This window comes from Ambystoma mexicanum, chromosome 3p (assembly GCF_040938575.1).
Source record: "Ambystoma mexicanum isolate Mex_15411 chromosome 3p, UKY_AmexF1_1, whole genome shotgun sequence".
Classification (NCBI taxonomy): Eukaryota; Metazoa; Chordata; class Amphibia; order Caudata; family Ambystomatidae; genus Ambystoma; species Ambystoma mexicanum.
Window position 1 is genome coordinate 881,721,632 of NC_090925.1, and position 22,245 is coordinate 881,743,876.

The 22,245-nt window shown below is 47.4% G+C and overlaps 1 protein-coding gene across 1 annotated transcript in view; it reads left to right on the forward strand.

Annotated features, from left to right (window-relative positions):
• Positions 1-4,734: 4,734 nt before the first annotated feature.
• Positions 4,735-22,245, forward strand: part of EIF3CL (eukaryotic translation initiation factor 3 subunit C like) — a 384,931-nt gene continuing 367,420 nt past the window's right edge. Inside the window, exon 1 of the mRNA XM_069652105.1 lies at positions 4,735-4,866. The gene's annotated coding sequence lies outside the window, so the exon portion shown is untranslated. The remainder of the gene's footprint in view (positions 4,867-22,245) is intronic.

Genomic DNA, 22,245 nt, shown 5'->3' on the forward strand with positions numbered 1-22,245 from the left:
AGCCTCTGAACCTCTCAAAGGCAGAGAGGCAAACGCTACAACTCATTCCTCCCCACTTGCATCCCTTTGGGTTAATGAGGTGCCTTATCTTAAAATGCTGGCATCAACATTCAGGAATGTTTTACTTTTAACTGAAAATGTTCCCAACGAAGGAGCATTAGATAGATTTCCTTTGATTTTTTTCAAATGCTACATCATACTCTTTACCCCATGTAAACTTCACCCCTTTTTCTAGTAACAACCTGAAGGGTGTGGACAAAATTGCAAAATTTTCAACAAATTTGTGGTAATACTCTGATAATCCCAGGAACTAACGCAATTGTTCCTTGTCCCTGGGTTCTGGAGTCGACCTGATTGCCTCAACCAGACTGTGCTTTGGATTGATCCCTTGAACCGAAATGTTATATCCCAAATATTCCACAATTTGCACTCAGATTTTGCATTTTCTTCTCTGTACTGTTAATCCTGCCTCTTTCAGTTTCTGTAGTACTTCTCTCCCCCTCTTGTCATGTTCTTCCACCAATGGTGCGCATACCAAAATGTCATCCTGGAATATAATGATGTTCTTTACACCCTCAAGGACCTTCTCCATTGCCCTCTTGAAGACAGAGGTCGCTGAAGCCAAACCAAAGGGCATCCTGCAGTACTTGGAGGTTCCTTCATGTGTAATAAACGATGTAAGATCTTGGCAAGATTGTGCTAATGGAACCTGGTGATACGCTGCAGAAAGATCAATCATTATAAATTCCTTAGCATCCTCTAAAAGAGCTAAAGCCTCTGAAATCACTGGCAGGGGATGTCGATCCACTAGAATCTTTTTGTTCAAATCCCTGAGATCCACACAGTCTCAAATTCCCATTTTGCTTGGCTACCAACACCACTGTGAACAACCATTCTGTTGCTTCTACCTTTTCAATAACGCCTTTTTGTAGTAACGTGTCCAATTCTTCTTTTAGTTTCTCTCGCAAGTGGTGAGGTACAGGACATACTTTGTGTGTTACTGGTTTGGCGTTGGCTTTCAGTCTTATGCAGTGTTCAACATCTTTGAGTTCTCCCAACTCCAATTGCTATTGGTTCATGTGAATTTACTTGAATTCGAATACCCAGGTTTGCTTGTTCATCCCACCCTAACAGGGCGATCATTTTTCTGCTACAAACACTTATGCCATGCAACTACGGCCTTTATATTCTATCTCAGCATTACATTTCCCCAACATTCCTATTTCAACTTCTCCATAACCATGTGGTCGAATTTCATGTCCCAGAAGGTCTTGTACTCTTCCGCCCATGACAGTCATGAAGGTTTCACCAGAGATAATTGTCCATTTTAAACAACGTAATTCCTTCTTTCCTTTGTTGCTCCTTTTGTTTCTCAGAGCACAAATCTCGTTCCCTCCTTGCTCAACTTCCATATCTCTTATGTGGTGAGCAGTCTGTTTGATGCTGCGAGTAAGCTCCACTGCTTGTTCAAGTGACAGATCATTTGCCAATAATTTCTCTTGAATTTTGACATTGTTTGTGCATCTCACCAATTGATCGCTAATTAAAGAATTTGTCAATTGTCCAAAGTTGACTAAGAGTGCGTAAGGCAGCCACATAACACTCCACTGGTTCTGCAGATTCTTGTCGTCTTTGAAAAAATGTATGCCTCTCGAATGTTATATTATTTTTAGGCTCATAGGTTCTTGTAACATCCTGACTGCTTTGGTGAAGTAATCCAAATCACCAGGACCTTTGCTTGTGGGTTCTGATAGGCCTTCAAATACACAATGTCCTTCAATTCCCAATTTGTGGTTCCATGTGTTAATATCTCCGCAAAGAAATATCGCCATACAAAAATATCACCATATTATTGCGGCGATATTAAGGCATGGAATCTGTGGGGGACACCCCTGCTATCCCTGCATTAGTTTTAAAGGAGCGAGGGACACCCCTGCAACCCACTCTCCTAAAAAAAAAAATGGCCGTTCCAGGCGATATTTTTGGTGGGGATAATATGTAGTGATACCCGAGTTCTGTAGTAATAAAGCATGTTTCCTTGCAGGGACAAATTTGTCTCCCCCATTTTAAACAGGTAAGTGTCAAACATTCTTTTCCACCTTTCCCACCTTATTGGGGTATTTCCTGGTTATGCTAGGAAGGATGGTGGGATACTTGCTGTGGCCATTGCCATTGTGCTTATTCATTGTTTCTTTTGTTGTGCTTCCTTAATGTTTATTTCACTCTGGTGTTTGTTCTGATATTGCTGCTAGTGATCTCTGTACTACTGTGCAACAGATTTGCTGCCTAGTAATCACCACGCTCTCTGCTGTGTTTATTTTCCACCTTCCGATGCTTTGTGCATCCCTTCGGGGATCTCTGTTTCCTTAACAATGTTTATTATTTTGTTTCCTTTGCTTGCGTGCGCATGCGCGGCACACGCTATGGTCCTTTCCTCTGATTGGGCCATGTGCCCGTTGAGTCGCACGCTATATCCTTTTGCGTGCAACCAATTTCTGTTCCCTTGCCGCGTACCTCCCTTGTGGGCAAAGATTCCCAGGCGCTTTTTGCCCGCTGGGACCTGGGACCACCCCTTCACTTATTATGTTTCCTTTTTTTCCGTTGTTTCGTTGCAGCTGTACTCTTGGTCCTGCAGCCTTCTGTGCAGCTGCTGCCCTGTGCTCCGTGGGCTTCAAAACACCTGCATCCTCGTCACCACTGAAAAGATGGCACTTGGTATGTTGAATAAGCTCCTTTATTGAAGACCACAGAGCCGCAGCCTGTGCTACTGGGCCTCATTCTGGGTTTGGAGCTAACCATGGAGTAATTAGCTCCATGGTTGCCTCAGAAACCGTCCCAAATACGGCATGGTGAATGGAGTAATTACCAGTCCATTCCAGGGTAGGAGGGACCGGTAATTTCCCATTCACCTTTTGCCCTTCCCCATTCCCATTTCTGCCCTATAGGGCTCAATGGGAATTTGGAAGGAGGTAATTATGGCACTGTAAATTACAGTACCGTAATTTACCTCCGAAGTACCTTTGCGGGTCCCGTACTTATCTCCTGCTAAAAGCTGGAGGTAAGGAAGGACCCGCAAAGGGACCTCGGAATACGGAGGTAAGGGATTACCGGCATCGGCACCCTTACCGGTGCCGGTAATTCCTTACCTCCAACCTCGGAATGACCCCCACTGACTCCACACAATAACAGTCAACATTTTAACACAAACACTCTAATAATACCTAACACACTCTATTGTGGAATGTGGTACATGAACACAGAACCTGATGCATTCTATCTGATGTATGATTACAGGGAGCTATAACAACATACTTGCAACATTCTGTGACCAAAAAGATGAAGATTTTTCAAGTTTCATCAATAATACTTAGCATAGCAATGACATCACAGGAAATTAGAAAACATACATTGGAGCATTCTAAAATCCACAACCCATCAAACAGCACAACATGGAAGGAAAGATGCTCAAATGTATATTTGTGAATGGTAAATTAACACCAAATTCAATTACCTAACTTCACAGAAAATAATCACACAGAACTGGTAGGCAAAGTTTGCCACTTCTCTGTAGCAGCAGCCCGGGCAGTACATATTTATTCCTGCAGTGCAGGTTGAACACTGAACAATCATGGATACTGATACCCTCCTTAGTCTGATAGTGAGATACTGTGTAATGGTGGTATGCTCTGCCACTTGCCTTCACTGGTGGTTCACCTAAGGTCTGTCCCAGCAAGATTGCAGGGCAGAGTCATGTAGCTGTCAGGTCAGTGGATTGATCTGAGCCCATCACTCAAATGTAACACTTACCCGCCCACCGCACAGATTAATTGCCTTAGAGTCACATAAATTACCTGCCACTGTAAAAAGCCATAGGATCTGTCATCCAGATCTGTAGGCAGCAGGACTGCTTAAAAAAGCAGTAGCCTACTGCCTAAATCAGTAGGGTTGGCAAGTATGTAACAAGGGTAACTCAAGACATAACAACCAGCAAGGGAATGTGTCACTTGTAGCAGTGACATGCAGTGGCACGTGTCAAATGCCATATTCGGCTCCTACCCCTATTGGCACATGGAAGAGTAGGACTATGGTTTCTTGTGTAGGCAGAGGCCGAGGCATCAAAGCGCCGATTAGGAGTAATTAAGATTACAGGTAATGCCAAATGTATAGACTGTTGATGAAGTACCAAAGCACCTGCGACCACGTCGTTCTGAGTGCTCCCACCTTCCCCCCAAGTTAACCCTTTACTACATATCTTTGCTGCTCCATTGCTGGCAGTTCAGTAAAGAAAAGTGATTATGTGTTATGTCTGATAGAAGGATGAACCCACACGTGGATTATAACAAATATCTGTTTTTTGTGTTGTTTCCTCGTTTTCAGGGTCAATCATATAGTCTTGTGGTCTATATAATGTTCAGTACTATTTGTATTATAAATATCGAGCAGTGTGTGTCTATACTAAAGACTGCGTTAGGTACAGTAAAGAAAATCATGTTGATTAAAACCGCTATCTTCTATAACTTTGTATGTCTGAGTGTTAACAGGTTGCTTACTCAAACGGCGAACAAACTACTTCTCCCAGAAGGCAATGCGTGGCGCCAGTTTTACGTTGCAATGCGCGCTCATGTTTCTGGACGTTGTGGTCTATATGCTCTTTGATGGCAGTTGGGTGTGTTCTGCCTCTTTCGATTCTGAACTTTAACTCCCGGCTTGCCAGTGGCCAGAATCCGCGTCGCCATTTTATGCCGGAAGCAGCTGCGCGTGTGCAGTTCACGTTATCAGGCTTCTGAGCTCTTCTTTTCGCCGCGCGTGGTCGTTGGAATAAGAGAGAACCACGGGAACGTAGGTGGGCGACCGGGTTCTTGAAAGGTATGGGGCTAAAGATATCCCGTCTATTGGTTTTAACGCGTGACGGCGGGAGGCGTGGGAAGCAGGGGAGTAGGGGAACGTGACGTGAAGAGTAAAGATAGGGTTATGTGGAAGAGCTGTAGACTGAGCAGCCTCAGTCGCGACTTTGCCTGTGCGCTATTTCTTTTAGGATGAGATGTATTTATTTTTTTAAACTTGAAAAACAGAGACATGCCACAATTTAACCAAGGCAGCTTCATCGCCATGCACAAATAGTATGATTAGGCTTTTCGGTGAAAACATTACTATTTTCTTAATTTCATCGTCCACTCTGCGAACGGTGCAACCCATAGGAGCCATGTTTTCACAGTGGACATAAATTATAATTTGCATACTCACTGCCAACACTTGCACTGTGAACCAGCCACATCCAGGACACTCCTTAGAATCAAAGTCGAGCACAGTTCATTTCGATTTACACGTTAAACTATAAAGATAAGTATTTATTTACCTCAATGGAACTGACAGTTCCTCAGTTGACCATGAGTTGTCATTAGTTTGACAGGCGAACGCATTGGGTGCAAAAAGAGAGTGTACAAATGAGGCATACGCGCTTTTACGCCGCCCTTTGTCACCCCGAAGTTCCCGAGTTGGGTCCGTGTGATCTGGAGATCATAATAAGCAGTTTACAACAAATTCCTATAGAGTTGAATCCACAGTATGTGTGCAAGCATGACAATGCATGCTGGCACGGATTATGGTGTATTTGTATGGCAAATAGGAAGGGAGTGGCGAAAACGTACGTTAAGATCCGCCCCACCTTTCCTCCATACAAATAAATGAAAATGAGCCTGGATGGGAATGAAAGCCTAACATAAGGCTTTTATGCCATTCATTTATGTAACTTGCTCATTTAAAATGAGCCCCAGTGGCAGTCTGTATTGCGTTGTACTTTTGAGTTGCATTTTAATTGCGGTCGGGATGCGGTGTGATTGCAGTGGATGCCTTGCGATCTTGGCCAAAAAAAGTGTTCGAATCTTGTGTTCACTATCGTTGACTTTGACACATTGATACGTTGTTAATACTTGTAGTTATGGAGCAAAAACGTGTGCTTGAAATGAACTAAATGATACAGAAATTTGATTTTAACTGGCTCCCCACCAATAACTTGACAGTAAGATTACATGTACTTTGATCACTTTTCTTGTCGACCGATGAGGTGGGCTATCGGATGCATTTTTTGGTACGTGGTCGGCAAGGCTGTGGTCACCAGAGGTGAAAGTCCTGTAAAATTTGAAAAGAAGCAGACCCCAGTAATGCAAATGTCAGCAGACAAAGGCTTCACTTCTTAAAAGATCATAGCAATCGGCCACATGAAAATGAGCCTTGGACTTGTCGCATAGTGCAGTAAGTCTGAATGGGAGCACTTGCAACCCCAGCTGTGTTCTGGTATAAGTTTGGTCTGTGTGCTTTTAATTTATTTATGTATTTGGTTATTGGCTAGACGCTTTTACCAGTAGTGTTATTTTATGTTGCATTTGCATAGCACCTACTGCTGTTGGTATAGCCTCAAACTGTTGTGGGATAAATGCTTTTGGAGGACCGAGATGTGAGATGTGAAGGAGGATTCTAGAATGTGTGTGTTTTTAGCCAGCACAAAGGTAGGTAGGGGAGTCCATGATAACGACCCATGGAGATATGGATAGCGGATGGGTGTTGACAGTAGAGTAGGCAGTCAGGTTACTATGTGCATAGCTAGACTCAATTGTTTTTTGTCGACTCTGCTTCTGCTGGTGGTGGTGCGTTTGTGTTTTGTGAAGTTGGGTAGTGATTTATTGCAGATGTATGCGGGTGGCTGTGCTCCGGGAGGGATAAAGTTAAGTTCCACTGTGATGGTGTGCTATACAGTGAAGCAAGGTTGATATCTAGTTACCATGAGGTTATGCAGATCGTATCGTAAGGTTTGACTGGAATCGTATCTGTGCAGCCTATGTTCCACCTTGTTATCTCGGGTCACTCACTGGGTGGCTACACATTCCTTTCTGGGGGTGATAGTTCACTCAGGGGGTGGACCAGGTCAGTCGGGATACAGAAGGGAACAGCCATGTCTTGAAAGTCTTCCATAAAGCGAGGTGTTCCTCTAGATCGTTCCTCTGCTGGGGCCTCCCTCTGGAACAGCCTCTCTGAAACTTGAGGAGAACCACCTCCGGTTTGCTTCTGCTTTCTCTCCTCTGCTCATCTCCTGGTTGAAACTGCACTGGTTTACCTGGCTACCCTCTGATCTCGGGCCCAGGTCCCCTCCCTGCCAGTTGCACACCTGCACTGCCCCCCGGCAACCCTGTACTCGGGGACTGTTTCTGTATCCCTACAGCCCCCTACCAGCACTTGATACCTGATGTCTGTCCTTACCCTTGCCACCAGCTGGTCGCACTTTTTATTTGTCTTTATTTTATTTTTTACGGTTCTTTTATGTACTGCACTGCCCCCTCCCCTGCACTTGTACGATATCAATGTCACCTGGGATAGTACTCTGTCTCCCCTCTGTTCCCCCTCCCATGCCTCATCGCGCCTTGAAACACTTCGCGTTATAAATGCCATATATCATATCTGCACCGGATGATAAATTAAATGGAATTCCAGTTAGTGGGAGCTTGGACTGAGGCGGAAGGATCCACCCCGAATTCTGATTGATTTTTGCGAAGGAGGAGGAGGAGGAGGATGATGGCGATGATGATGTTGTTGAGAGCTGTGCCGGATCTCTGGTTTCTGATGGGCCTGTAGGTTGTGATTTTGTGTTGCAGATATTCTGGTTCTGTGTTGTGCAGTGCTCGGTGGTTGATGCGCATTGCCTCGAAGGTGGATCATCGTCCGATCTTTAGCCAGTGAAGGAGACGGGTGTGATGTGTTCTCTAGGGAAGTAGTCTTCAAACTTGTTTGGCCTGGTTTCCCCCCCCCCCCCCCCCCCCCCCCCCCCCCTGAGCAAAATGTGGGCAGGTCGACCCACCAAAAATGGCAAATGGACAGGAAGTCCAAATTGCTATTAACTATTGTGCAGTAACCACACCCTACTCCCAGTATAGTGCCTGAACTCTCCCACCTGCACCCATCAGTCTCTGTGCTCCCTCATCTCACTCGTAGCCCAGTCTGTGGGCTCTTCTAACCTGACCAGACCCTGGACTCTCCCCATCTTGCTCCCGCTACTATGCCATGGGTGCACCCCACAGCACTCTCAGCACAGACCCAGAGCAAGTGGTGGCTGGTAAATCTTTTTTAAGTGGAGGGGCATAAATATTTCCCTCGTTTATGCCACAGCAACCGAGCGTAGTGCGGGAGCCTGAGCCAATCGGGGGTGAAGGTCTCCCCCAGGAATATTTAAAATAATGAGTTAAAATGTTGCATTTTAGAGCATACTCTTAAAAGACATTGGTAAAAAGCTAAACTGTTTGCAGTTGGCGCTGGGACGGATACAGGGGGCAGGCATGAAATATAATTATTATTATTTTTTTTTTTACTGGAAATCTCTGATGTCCAGTAAAAGGGCGCCTCAGGGGAGCTGATTTTGGCAGGTGGGTAGGGGGGTTGTTCACCAAAACCAGCTCCATGGACAAGCACTCTTATCATTCACACATTCGTAACCCAAGCATACACACATACAGAAACGCACGTTCTGCCCTAGTCCTGAAGTTTCCGCTCCTGCATCATGATTCGGGAAGCAAGAGGTTCCTTGTGCCTGCACACCCGTTCAGGGTTCTGAGTGTGTGCGCTGAAAGGCCCTGCTCCATCCTGCTGTCTGTATGTGCGAGGAGGCGCGGGAGCTCCCCCTCGCACATACAGACATGCAGTTCCCCAGCCAGCGTTTCAGATCAGCTATGCAAGGCTGGCGAAGTAAGTGCCCTCAGCCTTGCATGGCTCACTGAGCATGTTCGGCTGGGGAACTGACCTGTCAAAGGGAGTTAAAGCTAGCCCAGGATCTCAGCTGGAAAAAAAGCAGTTGAGGGAGCGCTCAGTGTTTCACTTGGCTGGTTCCTCCATAATGGGTGAGGGGGCCACTGGGCCGACGCCCTCTCGCTCGTTATGGACGAGCCGCACCTGCCCAGCGCACCCCCTACAATGCTTTTTCATTCTTTTATTTTAATTTATTTTTTTACATTTCTGACTCGGTTCTTGCCTTCTCTTCCGCAAACCACAATTTGAAAATCTCTGGCCTAGGTCAAGATGGAGCTTTGCTGCAGTGTTTTGTAACGGTTTAAGTTATCTAAGTTGGTTACGTGTGATTCAAACGTAAAATGAATGAAATAATACCAAGGAGGAAACTTAGTTTTGTAGGTTGTGGGGGTGGGCTCACCCCCTGTAGCCCCCATACCCCCACCCCATATATATTAATTTTGTTGGTATTATTTCCTTCATTTATTTTTTATTTATTTATTTTTTCCTTCAACATAGTCCCTGCATACCTTCAAGTTGTGATGCGGGGGCCCCCAGGTATAGGGTGTTGGCCTAGTCTACAAGAGGACGATGGCCACAATTGTGGCAACAGTGTGGGCAGGCCAGATGGGGGCACATTTGTCGGTGAGTGAATAAGTGTAGGTTGCTGGTTTTTTTTGTCACTGCGTTGATGCAATATGATGGTGGCAGGTCTGAGTCCATAATGCATCCAAGATTTTTTCGTTGTGGAAGGGCGGTGGGGGGCCTAGTGCATGCGGCCATGGGGTTGGTTGTGGGAAGAGGGCAGTCTTCCCGCAGATCATGATCTCAGTTTTTCTGGGATTGAGAATGTCGTTAGCAGTCATCCAGTGGTCTATTTCTGTGAGGGATGATAAGAGAACGCAGGAGGTGGAAGAAGGGCCCTTTGGGATCTTGAAGACTTTGGGTGTCATCTGCATAGTTGTAGCAAGACTGGCCGTATGAGCGGCTGAAAGCGGGAAGAGGGCTCGGGTAGAGTTTAAGTAGTGGGGAGAGAGGCGTCACGTGGCACTCTTGTGTCTAACGAGGCAGGGAGTTGAGAATAAGGGAGGCATGGGTATTAGTTGGGGTCTGTTGAAGAGAAAGGAGGAAATCCACTTCAGGGCTGCTTCCCTGATGCCAAGAGGGTAGTCTGTCCTGTGAGGGTGTGGTGGTCATTGGTGTTGAACGCTACTGAGAGGTCAAGGAGAATTAGTGCAGGACAACCTTCCTATTCTGACGTTCTTTTGAGATCATTCCAAATGGAGACTAGACACAATTCAGTACTTTGTAGGGGTTTGAAGCCGGATTGGGCGGGGTCAAGGAGGTGGTTGGTTTCTGTGAAAAGGCAAAGCTGGGTGTAGGCTGTTTGGTCGATTTATATGAATTGGTTGTTTCAGGTAGGTCTGTAGTTGGTCGGTAGAAGTGGGTCGATGGTGGGCTTTTTGAGCAGGGGCTTGATGTATACGGTTTTGAATTCTGCTGGGAAGGTGCCTGAGGTGAGATGAGTTCATAATTGGTCTTTCGATGTTGGCTGCACATGTTGAAGATTGAGATTTCTTTTTGAAGAGTTGGTGGACAGGGGTCTCGGGGGAACCTGAGGAGCGGCTGTTAGTTTCTTAAATAGAAAAGTCAGGGTGGTAGATGGGAGAGGAAGAGAAGAGCGGATCTGAAAACCTGGTCATGGATGCTGGAGAGTGCCATGTGAGCATTGCTATTTTAGTGACAATGGCAAGGTTTCTTTCTTTCCAGGGCTACGTTGTGGAAGTGTGAGTGGATGGGGGAAGAGGTGGTGCATACAGGGGCCTTGAATCGGAGATAAGCTTGCAGAGTTCCCTACAGGTTTTGGGGGCATTGGTGATTCTATTCCAATAGGAATTTTTCGCCTTGCATATTTCTACCCGGTAGACTTTGAGCTGCTAGGTGTAGGATATTCTATTCTGCGGTGACGGGTCTAAACGCGATCTGCATTCTAGGATGTGGCTCTGGGATTTCAGAGCCTAGGTGAACCATCTGGGGGAGAGGCCCTGTCTGTTGAAGCATCTGATTGGGGTGAGTGGGCTAAGAGCTTTTGAGAGACATCAATCAAAGTGATGGATGGAGATCTGACCTGATTTGGGTGGTAGGGAGGCAAGTAGGGAATATGCAACATCAGTTTCGGGGAGGCTGGAGGGTCTACAATCGAGGGAGGGAAGATGGCTGCATGGTCTGTCTAGACAAATGTAGCTGAAGTGGCATACTATCTGTCTGAATGAGGCCCAACCTGTTCGCCCTAACCGAAACTTGGCTTAACCCCTCTATAGATGCCACCTTATCAACCCCCAATCATGTGATCAGTGAAGAGAAATTGACTTTGGCGGGATTCACGAATGAAGCCTGCCTCTGGATCCAGGGTGTCTGGGGTAGGCAGGAAGTGGGGGAGGTGCCCGACTCCCTGTGCTTGGTCTCCTAGGAGACCCAAATTCACTCTGTAGTGATTGGCCGGCTGACTGTCTGGCAAGGACCGACCACTAGGCTGCAATGAATGGGAGAGAACTGAATAAAAGGCGAGCCTTTTGGCTTGGAAGGCAGTCAACCACTGGACGAAGGAACTGAAGAAGAATTTGAGGCGGACACCTGCTGCAACTCCTAGATTGTTGGTTTGCCCGGTGAAGCCCTGCTGCTGTGCTGAAACTCCAAATCTGTATCGACAGAGAAGCCCCTTGAGTTGGTGGGAGCAATCATTCCAAAGTAAGCCAGAGTTGGTTGAATTTCCACTGAGTTGCTGCTGGAATCCGTATAGCCAGGGAGAGGAACACCAGATTGTGTGCGTTGCTAGAGCTCCAGAAAGATCCTCTGGACTCCCAGGAAGCAGACTGACCGAGCATAAGCCCCCTCAACACAGTGCAGGACCCCAGAAGCAAGGAAAGTCCATCTCGACAGCCAGAAACAGTAGTGTTGCTATTTGTGGTAGACGCAAGGAGCTGAAACACTGATTTGAAGATTACTGGTTGCGAGCATTGACCTTCCCATTGCAGAGTAGGAGTCCCCAGAAGTACTCCCACTTGTCCCCCACGACTGAGGCCCAGGAACAGTGAGATCTGCAGAGCTGCACAGGAACAGAAGTCATCATCTGCACTTTTTCTTCCATTCAAAGGTACTGTACGTAGTATGAGAGAAATTACCTCTTGTTGTAGAGTTGCTTGCATCTTCTACCACTCACAAGTCTAACGGTTTGTGGCCCTACATTTGATTCTTCTTTTCTTCAAAGACTTCTTAAACATTGTGCAAAGACTTTTCTACTTACCAGAGGTGCTTCATCCTATAAGACCTTTGCCCATTGCTTTGGCCTAATCTGTTATACTGAATGACTCTGCTGTGGGGATCCAGAAGTATTGCCCTGCTTAAGAATATTTGTGGTCTCTTGTTGTTCTAATAACCTTTTTCCTTTTACCAACTTCTAACTGTATTCTAAATGTATACAGTAAGATATGAATGTCCCCAGCACCCTGTAGGTTTTTTCTGTGGGCCATCACAAAAGGGTTGTTACTGATTTAGAAACTGAGTGTATAGCATTGAAGTGTATTTGTGTGTTGCTATTATATTACTCCCTTCTGAAGAAGGCGTATGCTAACTGACAAATTAATAATTGTTTATTCAAGAAACCTTGTGTTTAAGTGTTTATTTTAATACTTGTCACTGTGAATATCTGTTACTCCCCTACTGCTCACATTGACCCCTCTTGAGATAAGCCTGGCTGCTCAACACGCTACCAAAACTGTGTAGTACAAGCCTATACCAAGGGTTGGGTTTCCTATACCTGTAGTCAGTTGTTTGTAGTGTTCCCAGAGGGTACTGCATGCAAACTTTGCCTAACAGCCTGACTAACAGTCTGGTACTATTTAAGAAGCAAATTAAAACCTACCTGTTCAATCTCGACCCAGGTTAATTTTGGTACCGTCCTGCCTGCTCCGCCTGGTTTACCGACCCAACTGATACTCTTGACCCTGTTTGTCTGTTATGTGCGCTCTTCTCATGGGCATGTGGTGCTTTATAAATGGGTGAGGTGAAAGAGGGGCGATGTATGATATGGCATTTATAATGCGCCTATACACAAGTGTTTCAAGGCGCGACGAGGCAAGGGAGGGGTAACTAAGGGAAGACAAGACAACCATCCTACTAGGCCAGGTAGTCATTCAGATCGCGCAAGTGCGTGGGAAGGGGGTGGGATACTGCAGTACAATGGAGTAAATAATAAGTAAAAGTAAGGCCAGCATCTGGCAAGTGCATAGTTAAGTGCAGACATCAGGTGGCAGGGGCTGCTAGGGGGACTGTAGGGATACAGAAACCGTCCCCAAGTGCGGGTGTTGCCAGGTGGGCAGTGCAGGTGTGTGACACTGGTGGTGGAGGGACCTGAGCCCGAGATCAGAGGGTGTCCAGATAACCAGTGCAGTACCGATTACAGCCAGGCGGTCAGCAGGGGAGAAGAGGGGAAAAAGCAGAAGCAAAGAGAAAGGTTTAGAGGTGCTTCCGGAGATGGTTCTCCTCAAGTTTAAGGGAGGCTGTTCCAGAGGTAGGCCCCAGCCAAAGAAAGAGATCTACCACCAACTCGTTGCTCGGAGAAGCAACTGACCCTGAGGGAGTTGGAGGCGGATGAGCGAAAAGCTCGAAGGCATATTTAGGAAGAGCGAGTTGAAGGTATTGAGGCCCCATGCCCCAGAAGGCCTTGTGGACAATGCATAGGGTTTTGAACTTAATCCTCTGAGCCACTGGGAGCCAGTGCAGAGATTTCAGACCTGGAGAGATATGATCCCTGGGCTTGAGGCCAAGGACAAGTCACGCAGTCATGTTCTGGATGAGTTGCAAAGGGTGGAGAGTAGAGGCAGGAAGATTTAGAAAGAGGCTGTTGCAGTAATCCAGCCTAGAGAGTACCAAAGCTCTGGAGACAGTGAGCTTCTGGGGAAAGGATAGGAAAGGAAGAATACCTCTGGGGAGGTGCAGCTGGTAGTGTGACCTCTTGGAGATGTGAGGAGAGAAGGAGAGTGCAGAGTCGAAGATGACCCCAAGGTTTTTAGCCTTGCAGGAGGAGGGCCAAGAGGCCGGCCAGAGCGCTACAGGAAAGGAGGGAGCGGGTGTGGTGATGAGGTGAATCTGTTTTACTGGCATTAAGGCAGAGGTCATTGGCGGCACACCACTCCTGGATAGCAGACAGTCTGAGATGAGGGAAGGAGAAGAGGAGGCCGAAGGTAGCCTGAAAATGAGCTGGTTGTCATCCGCATAGCACTGAAAGTTGGGTCAAACGGCTGCAATTTGGTGGGAAAGTAGTGTCTGGTATTGGTCGAACAGCCAGGTAGAGAGGTTAGTCCCCTGGGGGACACCACAGGTAGATAGCGGAGAGGAAGTTCTCAAGTTGGACCTGGGAGGGTCGGTCAGAGAGGAAAGGGGTCAGCCATGCCAGAGCCTGACCACTGATACCCAGGTTATCAATGGATGGGTGAGCATGATGGCATGGTTGACGGTGTCAAAGGCAGAAGAGGGATCAAGCAGGATGAGGACACATGGGGTGTTGAGTCAAGGTTGGAGAGCAGGTCTTCACGGATGTTCAGGGGAGCAGTTTCCGTGCTTCTTGCAGCTCTGAAGCCAGAAGTTCAGGAGACCTGAACATTGCGTCTAGGGTATCGCCTGCAGTGTATTTAGGTCTTGATATTAGTTGTCGGCTGAAGGGTTTCCTGGTTATTCAGAAGAGCTTGCATCATGGCGTAATGTGGGACGTTGAGCCAGATCTCCTATCATTGTGTGTTAGGGAGAATTCTCAAAAATTTGCTACTTCCCTTCACCTTGGAGACCCCCAGCAACTTAGTTGGATTTTGAGGACTTGATTATTTTTTACCTGTAGAGTGTCAGCCTTTTTCCCACTCTCTCTCGTGTATTTTGATGTGTGTTTTACCTCTGTGTTTTCTTTGGATGTGCAGTCTAAGCAACTCCATAGGCATCATCTTTTCATTTGTGTCGCACAGCACCCTCAATGCAATGGCACAGGGAAGCCTTTCAGGCTTTCCCAAGGTTTAACTACCTTCTCTGGGATACACTACTGTTTCCCATAGTAAGTGAGGTGAAATTTGACTTTACTAGTCGTTTAAATTCTTAGACCGACCCAGCACACCCTATCTTACAATAGAGTGCTGGAGGGGTTACTTAGTATCCCCTGTGTCTAGATACTCATGTAGAATTCGAATGGTTACCATTTCCTCTCAGAATGGTTGGTGGCAGTGGTTTTACAAGGAACTACCATCATTTTTCCCGACTGCAAACTGTTCGTAGCTCCGCTAACGTTAAATCGTGGGAGCCATGTTTTTCAAGATGGCGTCCGAGCCCCCTGTGTAAGAACAGGTCCCGGTCTTCTTTTTTCACCATTTTGTGGAAAGGTCCTTCTAGAGTTTGTCTCCGTGCCCCAAACCTAGTTTGGTCCCTTTGTTCCTTCACCTTTGGTGGGCTTCAGGAGTGAAGACCGCCTCTGGTGCCCGAGTGTCTGGGGTGGGCAGGAAGTGAGGGAGGTGCCTGAAACTCCCTGTGCTTAGTCTCCTAGGAGACCCAAATGCACTCTGTGGTGATTGGCTCGCTGACTGTCCGGCAAGGACAGCCACCCTGCTGGGTGAGTGGCAGCTAGGCTGTAATGAATGGGAGAGAACTGAAGAATAAAAGGCGAGTCTCTTGGCTTGGCAGGCAGAGTCAACCACTGGAACGTAAGAACTGAAGACGAGCTTGAAGAGGACGGCTGCTGCAACTCCTGGACCGTTGGTTTGCCCGGTGAAGCCCTGCTGCAGGTCTGAATCGCCAAGTTCATCTCGACAGAAAAGCCCTGCAAGGACGACTTCTCCCTTTGAGTTGGTGGGGCCAATCAACTCGACAGTAAGTCACCTGGATACCAATCTCTGAGCTGGTTTTATTTTCCTCAGAGTGCTCCAGGAAACCGAATAATCAGGGAGAGGGACACCAGTTGGTGTGCTTTACCTACAGCTACTGGAATCGAAGTTTGCCAGTTGCGAGCTTTTTGACCAGTTCCGGTGCAGTGCAGGAACCCCCCCTCCTCCCTCCTCACTCCCCCAAGGGGCTCCCTCTTGTCCCCACGACTGAGGCACAGGAACAGCGAGATCTGCAGGAACAGAAGTCATCGGCAGCATCTTTTTCTTCATTGTAAGGTACTGTGAAATCGGACTGAGAGTACTTGCCTCGTGCTTGAAACTTTCACAACTCACAGGCCTAATCAGCTTGTGACCCAGCATATGATTCTTCTTTTTACAAACTACTTTTGAGAACTTGTGCAGAGACTTTTCCATTGAACTACCAGAACCGCTTTATCCTATCCAAGACTTTAGCCCATTGACTTAGGCCTAGCCTACTGAATTGAATTGACTCTTGAATAACTGTAACCTTTCATGTTCTAATAACCTTTGCCTTTTACTCCTCTTGAAGTATTTACAATTGCCTCCTTCTTATGAATGTTTTATAACTGACAGATACATTAATAAGTATTTATCAAAGAAACCTTAAGTGTAATAGTTTATTTGAACACTTGTGATTGTAGACCTCTGTGTAACATCATTACTGCTCCCATTTCCGTCTTGAGATAAGCCTGGCTGCTCAGCTCCGCCACCACAACTGTGTAGTGTGTAGTACAGACTTATACCAAAGGTTGGTTTGCTCACACCTGTAGTCATAGTTGTGTGTAGTGGTCCCAAAGGGTACTGCATACATACTCTGCCTAACAGTGTGGAATGGGTGAGAGAAAAAGATGGTTGCTAAAGAGTCACTAAGATTTTCTGCAACGTATCTGCTGTAGCCTGGCGTCTATATATGTGCAGGAAGCTTTGTGTGGTTGAGGAGAAATTTTACTAGGAAGTATTTGCAGTCCGGGTTGCAGGCTTGTTCCTCCGAGCGTGAAATGGGAGAGGTAGGATTTGTACAGGATAGCAATACCACTTGCCCTGCTGGTTCTGATGTGCACAAAAAAGTGTACCCTGCAAGGAAGGCCTCGTATGCAATGGGCTGCAAGTCTTGCGAGAACCAGGTTTCAGTGATGAAGAGGATATTGGCGCCTCAGATGAAATCGGATTGTAAATGATGTGGCACTTTTTTGCAACAGGTCTGGCATTGATCTGGATGCACTTAAGTCTGTTGCTAGGTTGGGCGTTTGTTGTGAAGGGTTGACTGTTCAGTGGTGGGGGGGAAGACCGGAGGGGGAAGTGGGAGCTACTAGGTGGAATGGGAAACGGTGGTTTAGAAGCAAGGTTGGGAGAAGGCTGGTGCTGGTTTAGTTGCCGAAAAGGTTGGGGAAAGGGGGGAGTTTGCTGGGTAGGTCCCCTGGATGACTGGTGTGTGCTGTGTAGTAGGGTCTGTGGGAGTGGGTGGGTATCGTGGCCGAGAAATCCTAAAAGGTGAGGTGTTTCCTGGGGGTGTCAGGGTGGCTCAGGCCTCCATTAGGGGGTGATGGCATTGGTGGCTGTTTGTTGGGGTGTCTGTGTGCTCACAAAGTCGGGAGTCCTCTTGGTAATGGTGGGTGACTTGGTTAATAGTGGTGGGAGTATGTGTGGTGGGGTTGGAAGTGGAGACCCTATTCTGAGGGGGGGCGAGAAGTGTATGCTGACGTGAGGGGGGCGGCGATAGGGTATGCAGGGCTGCGACTTGTGTCCTGTGGAGAAGGAGCTATCTGGTGACCGTCTTCTACAGTTGGTGATGGGAGTTTGGTGACTGACTTCTAGTGGAGCAAGGTGAATTAAGAGACCTTTCACTGGTCTGGGTGGCTTTGGGTAGTCTGTGAGGGTATATGTGGGGCGGGATGCCATGGGTCTGGAAGAGAGCGGGTGTTGAACTGTGTAGTATGGAGTGCGCCCGGGTAGCTTGGTGTCTATATTTTAAGGGATTCTGTGGCATGTGTGAGGGTTAGAGGGGTGGCTGAGCGTTGGGGTGTTGGCTAGGATTGCACAGACTGAGTTTAGGGATACAAAGTGAGGATCATGGTGGCGTGGAAGAGAGGATGGATAGCATGTGGGGGTGGTAGAGAGGTCTAGTTGAGGGATGGGAGTTAGGAAGGAGGCCTGGGTAATTCAGCTCAGTCGCAAGTGATGTGGGAGAGTTGTCTGGGATGGCCGGGGGGGAGGCATGTAGTGGGTGGGGATCTGCACATGGGAGTGGAGAGGTTTCTGGTGCGACTATGGAGCTGCTAGGCATGACTAGGGACCGGCCCCATGGGAGGCATTGGGGAGAATTCTAATTTCTGTGCTAATTCCCTTCAACCGTAGAGCACCCACCCCCCAGCTCGTTTGGACTTTTAATTTTAACCCTGGAGTGAGTAAGTCCTTTTTCTCACTCATGTGTTTTGACCTGATATGGATGGGTTTCCTTTGTTTTCAGTCTGACAAACTCCATAGGCATCTACTTTTTGTATGGTGACCCACACTGCACCTGCAGTGTCACAGAGAAATGCTTTAGATTTCTCATAAGGTTTAAATACCTTTACTATTCTTGGGAACAGTAGTTCACACAAGAAAAGTGAAATTGACTTTACTTACCGTTTTCTCTTTGCAGGTCTAGCACACACCATTTTAGAGTGCTGGGGATTACCTAGTAGCCCCTTTTCCTACCTACTCATGTAACCTTTTTTTATGCCTCCGGCTGAATCCTCAGCTGCAGTATATAGCGCCCATGGGTGACCATTTTGTCAAAATGGCCCTGGTCGTCTTTTTTCACCATTTTCCAGTTGTGAGGTCTTTCTTGGGGGTTTACTCTGCGTGCCAAGCCAGGTTGGAGCCCTTTGTTCGCTTTGCATTTGGTGGGCTTCAGTACTGAAACCCACCTCTGGCTCCAGTGTGTCTGGAAGGGCAGGAAGCGAGGGAGGTTCCCGATTCCCCTGTCCTTTTTGTCTTTAGGAATGCCTGAATGCACCCAGTTTTGATTGGCTGGCTGCTGTCCTTTCAGGACAGCCACCCTGCTGTTGTTGTGCATGAATGGGAGAAACCTGCTTCAAAAAAAAAACTTTATTGATTTTCTAACAAAAAGTAAACGGCTCGCATACTTGTTCCCTCGTAGCGTATCTCCCCCCTTACCCACCCTCGGCACACAACATTCTCACTTAAGGATTTACATTTCAGTAGATTTCCGTTACCACTACATTGAGTAGTCTCTTAAATGTCTCGTATGAGTGTCTCATCTCAACCATGCTAGTAATGCCAAGATATCAATTGGCCCGACACATCGATTGTTACAAGGTTAACTCGGGAGACTGTACAACCTGAGCAGTGTCCGAGTGGTATTGTCGAAAAAAGAGGGTCAATAATTATATGGGCAAGTAGTGGGTGATAGCGTTGAGGCATATCTAGTTTGCCTTTGTTCACGTGTACTCGTAGTTTAAAACCATCTCGTAAACATGGGAGGGCTGCTTTTCCCCCATGATCTCGATACCCAGTATCTAGCTATCTAGCCATTCCCAACTGTTTCTTTTCGGTACAGGACCCTTCTACGATCAGGGCCAGGAGCCAGAGTTCCGGTGAATAGACTTGTGTCGGAGATAGCATTGCAGTAATTGCCTCTTCGATCTTCTCCCAGATAGTCCTAAAGACTGGGCAATTCCAAGCTACATGATAAGTCTGCTGTTTCTGTGCCACATCTTTTGCAGGTGGGGGATCTCTCTGGGACGATCCTGCTCAGTATGAGAGGGGAATAGTATACTTGGTGTATGAATTTGAAATGTATCAATCTGAATCGACAGTATAGGGAAAGACGACCGGTTTGCATACAGTTTTCCATTGTTCCTCACTTGGTGGTCCTCCAACACGTTCTCCCATGCGTTTTTATATAGCTGGCTCTTCACCTTCCTCCCACTTCTAATCGGCCTATAGATTGTCGAGGCTAGTTTTCTGGTGGATAGTGTCTTAATCGCATATTGTTGGGCTGGGTGTGGGATTGGGGCCTGTGGGAAGTCGGGCCATTTAGTTTTCAGTATCTCCCCGAGTCTGTAATATAAGCGCAATGTCACGGTGTTGTGGTCTCACTTTGTAATTCTTCCCATTTAACAAATTGACCGCCCTGTACCAAGTCTCCCAGGGTCTGTACCCCCAGTGACAAAGTGCGCCTGGAAAGAACTTTAGTGTGTGAGTGGGATTCCAACTATCTTGTATACCAGTAGATCGGGAAGGTAGTAGGGCTCAGTCCCCAGCAGTTGGCTCACCCTCTCCCAGGCTTTGCATGTCACAGCTATAGGCTGGATCTCTCATCCTGGGACCGCCTCTCTGTTGCCCCAGATCATTCCCATCTGTTTGTTCGGGCTGGCAACTGCCTTTGCCAGGAGGGAGTGCAGGGAGTCGAGCCAGTGGGGGGGGGTTCCACTCCGCTATATATTGGACCTGTGCTGCTAGGCAGTATAGGTGTAGGTCTGGGTATTCCAGGTCACCGTGTTCATAGTGACCTGAGAGGGTATCGTAAGCTATCCTTGCTTGACCTCCAGCCCATACCAGGCGGATTATTGGACTCCTAACACAAGTCCAGTAGAGGGTAGAGAGTGGGGGGGGGAGATGGAGGGCGCATATCGGCACATTATTAAAGATGTATAATAGTTTAGGTAGCATAACCATTTTGGCTAGGGCTATACGGGCGGCCTGGGAAATGGGTAGTAGTATCCAAGATTCTACCTTCTGTTCTTAGGTATCAATCGCTTTTATATAGTTGTCCTTATATAGGTCGCCCACCCTTGTGGCGACCATAATGCCTAGGTAGCGTATCCCCTGGGGGCACCAGCGGAAGTCTTCGTCTGCATCCGCTTGCAGAACACTGGGAATCGGGGAGGACCTCAGACTTATTCCAGTTAATTCTGAGTCCAGATAGTTCTCCAAATCTGAGTTATGGGGATAAGGTTCTGCCCGGGGTGTTTTTACATAAAGGATATAGTCTGCGTATAGTGATATGTTGGAGAGGTGTGCGTGTAGTTCGCGGATATGGCAGGCTATGGGTTCCATTGCAAGTGCGAATACGATTGGAGAAAAGGGGCAGCCCTCGTGTGTGCCTCATGTGGGATAGATGTACTCCGAGATCACACCGTTTGTGCATACTGCTGCTCTGGGGGCTGTGTACAGCAGTCTTACCCAGCGAAATTAAGTTGGACCAAATACCGAACACTGAAGAACTTCGAAGAGAAAAGGCCACTCGACCAAGTCGAAGGCCTTCTCTGCATCAAGGGCCGCAACCACCATCTGTACCTGCCGGTCTACGTCATGCATTAATGTCAAGATGTCTCAGTTGTTCTGGGTGGACAGGCCGGGGATGTATCCAGCCTGGTCTGGTACTATTAGTGCTGGCATGTGTGGTAGCAAGCGTTCTGTCAGTATCTTGGCCATGGACGTAATTTTAGTGGGGGACGGGGGTCTTTGTCCCCCCCCAACTTTCATCGCACACCATTTTGTCCCCATTCATTTGGCTGAAGCACCTTTCCTTCAGATGTCATGTCCCCCCCCAACATTTTCAGCAAAGTTACTCCACTGATCTTGGCTAATGTTCTATTGTCAGTGTTGATTAATGACAGTGGCCTGTACGACAGCTCGCGGGGGCTCTTTCTGGGCTTTAGGAATACAGTCACTAGCACTGATCTAGTGGATTCTGGGAGGGTGCCTCTTGACATTGCATTTTCGTACATGCCCTTGAGGTAGGGGATCGGCATGTCCATGTAGGTCTTGTAGAACCCCGCTGTTATTCCATCTAGCCCAGGGGACTTGCCATTGGAGAGTTGTATTGCCTTGCGAATCTCCTCTTCAATTATCGGGTCCTTTAGAGAGCCCCCCCCCCTCCCCTGTTCTTGATCTAGCCAGCACAGTGCAAAGTTCATCTAGTTATTGTCAATGTGTTGTGACCTGCGCTGGGACGTGATGTATATAACCGGTTGTAGTATTCCCGGAAAGTGTTATTAATCCCTTCCAGGTCTTTAATAATGACCCTGGTTTGATCTTCAGCCTCCGTTATCGATGTGGTTTGTTGTTCTCACCAAATGGCCCAGGCCAGTTTTGCTTGGGCAGTCGCCCTACCCGTATCTTGCTACCATTATCAGGTCGCCCGGGAAACTCTCCTCCCTGGCCGCTAGCTGAAGAAGTTCCTCTCTACGTGCCCTCAGGTCACAGCGGATTTTGGGTGTGTCTAAAGTACCCTGTTTATTCTCCAGTTCCCAGATAGTATCTTCTTGCAATCTCATGGACCTGCGCTGTGCTTTAAGCACCCCCCCCCATTCCTTTGAGATATAGCACCCCCTTATATAGACTTTAGACTTCCCATATCGCGCCTTGGTTAGGAAGTGACCCTTCGTTAGCCCGGAAGTAGGTCTGTATGTCTTGGCTTATGTCCGGGTGGGCCTCGTGAGGTCTATAATACGGGCCAATATAGGCGAGTGGTCACATAGGTTCTGGGGGAGGATGCTAGCTTCTGATACTTTCCTGATGATGG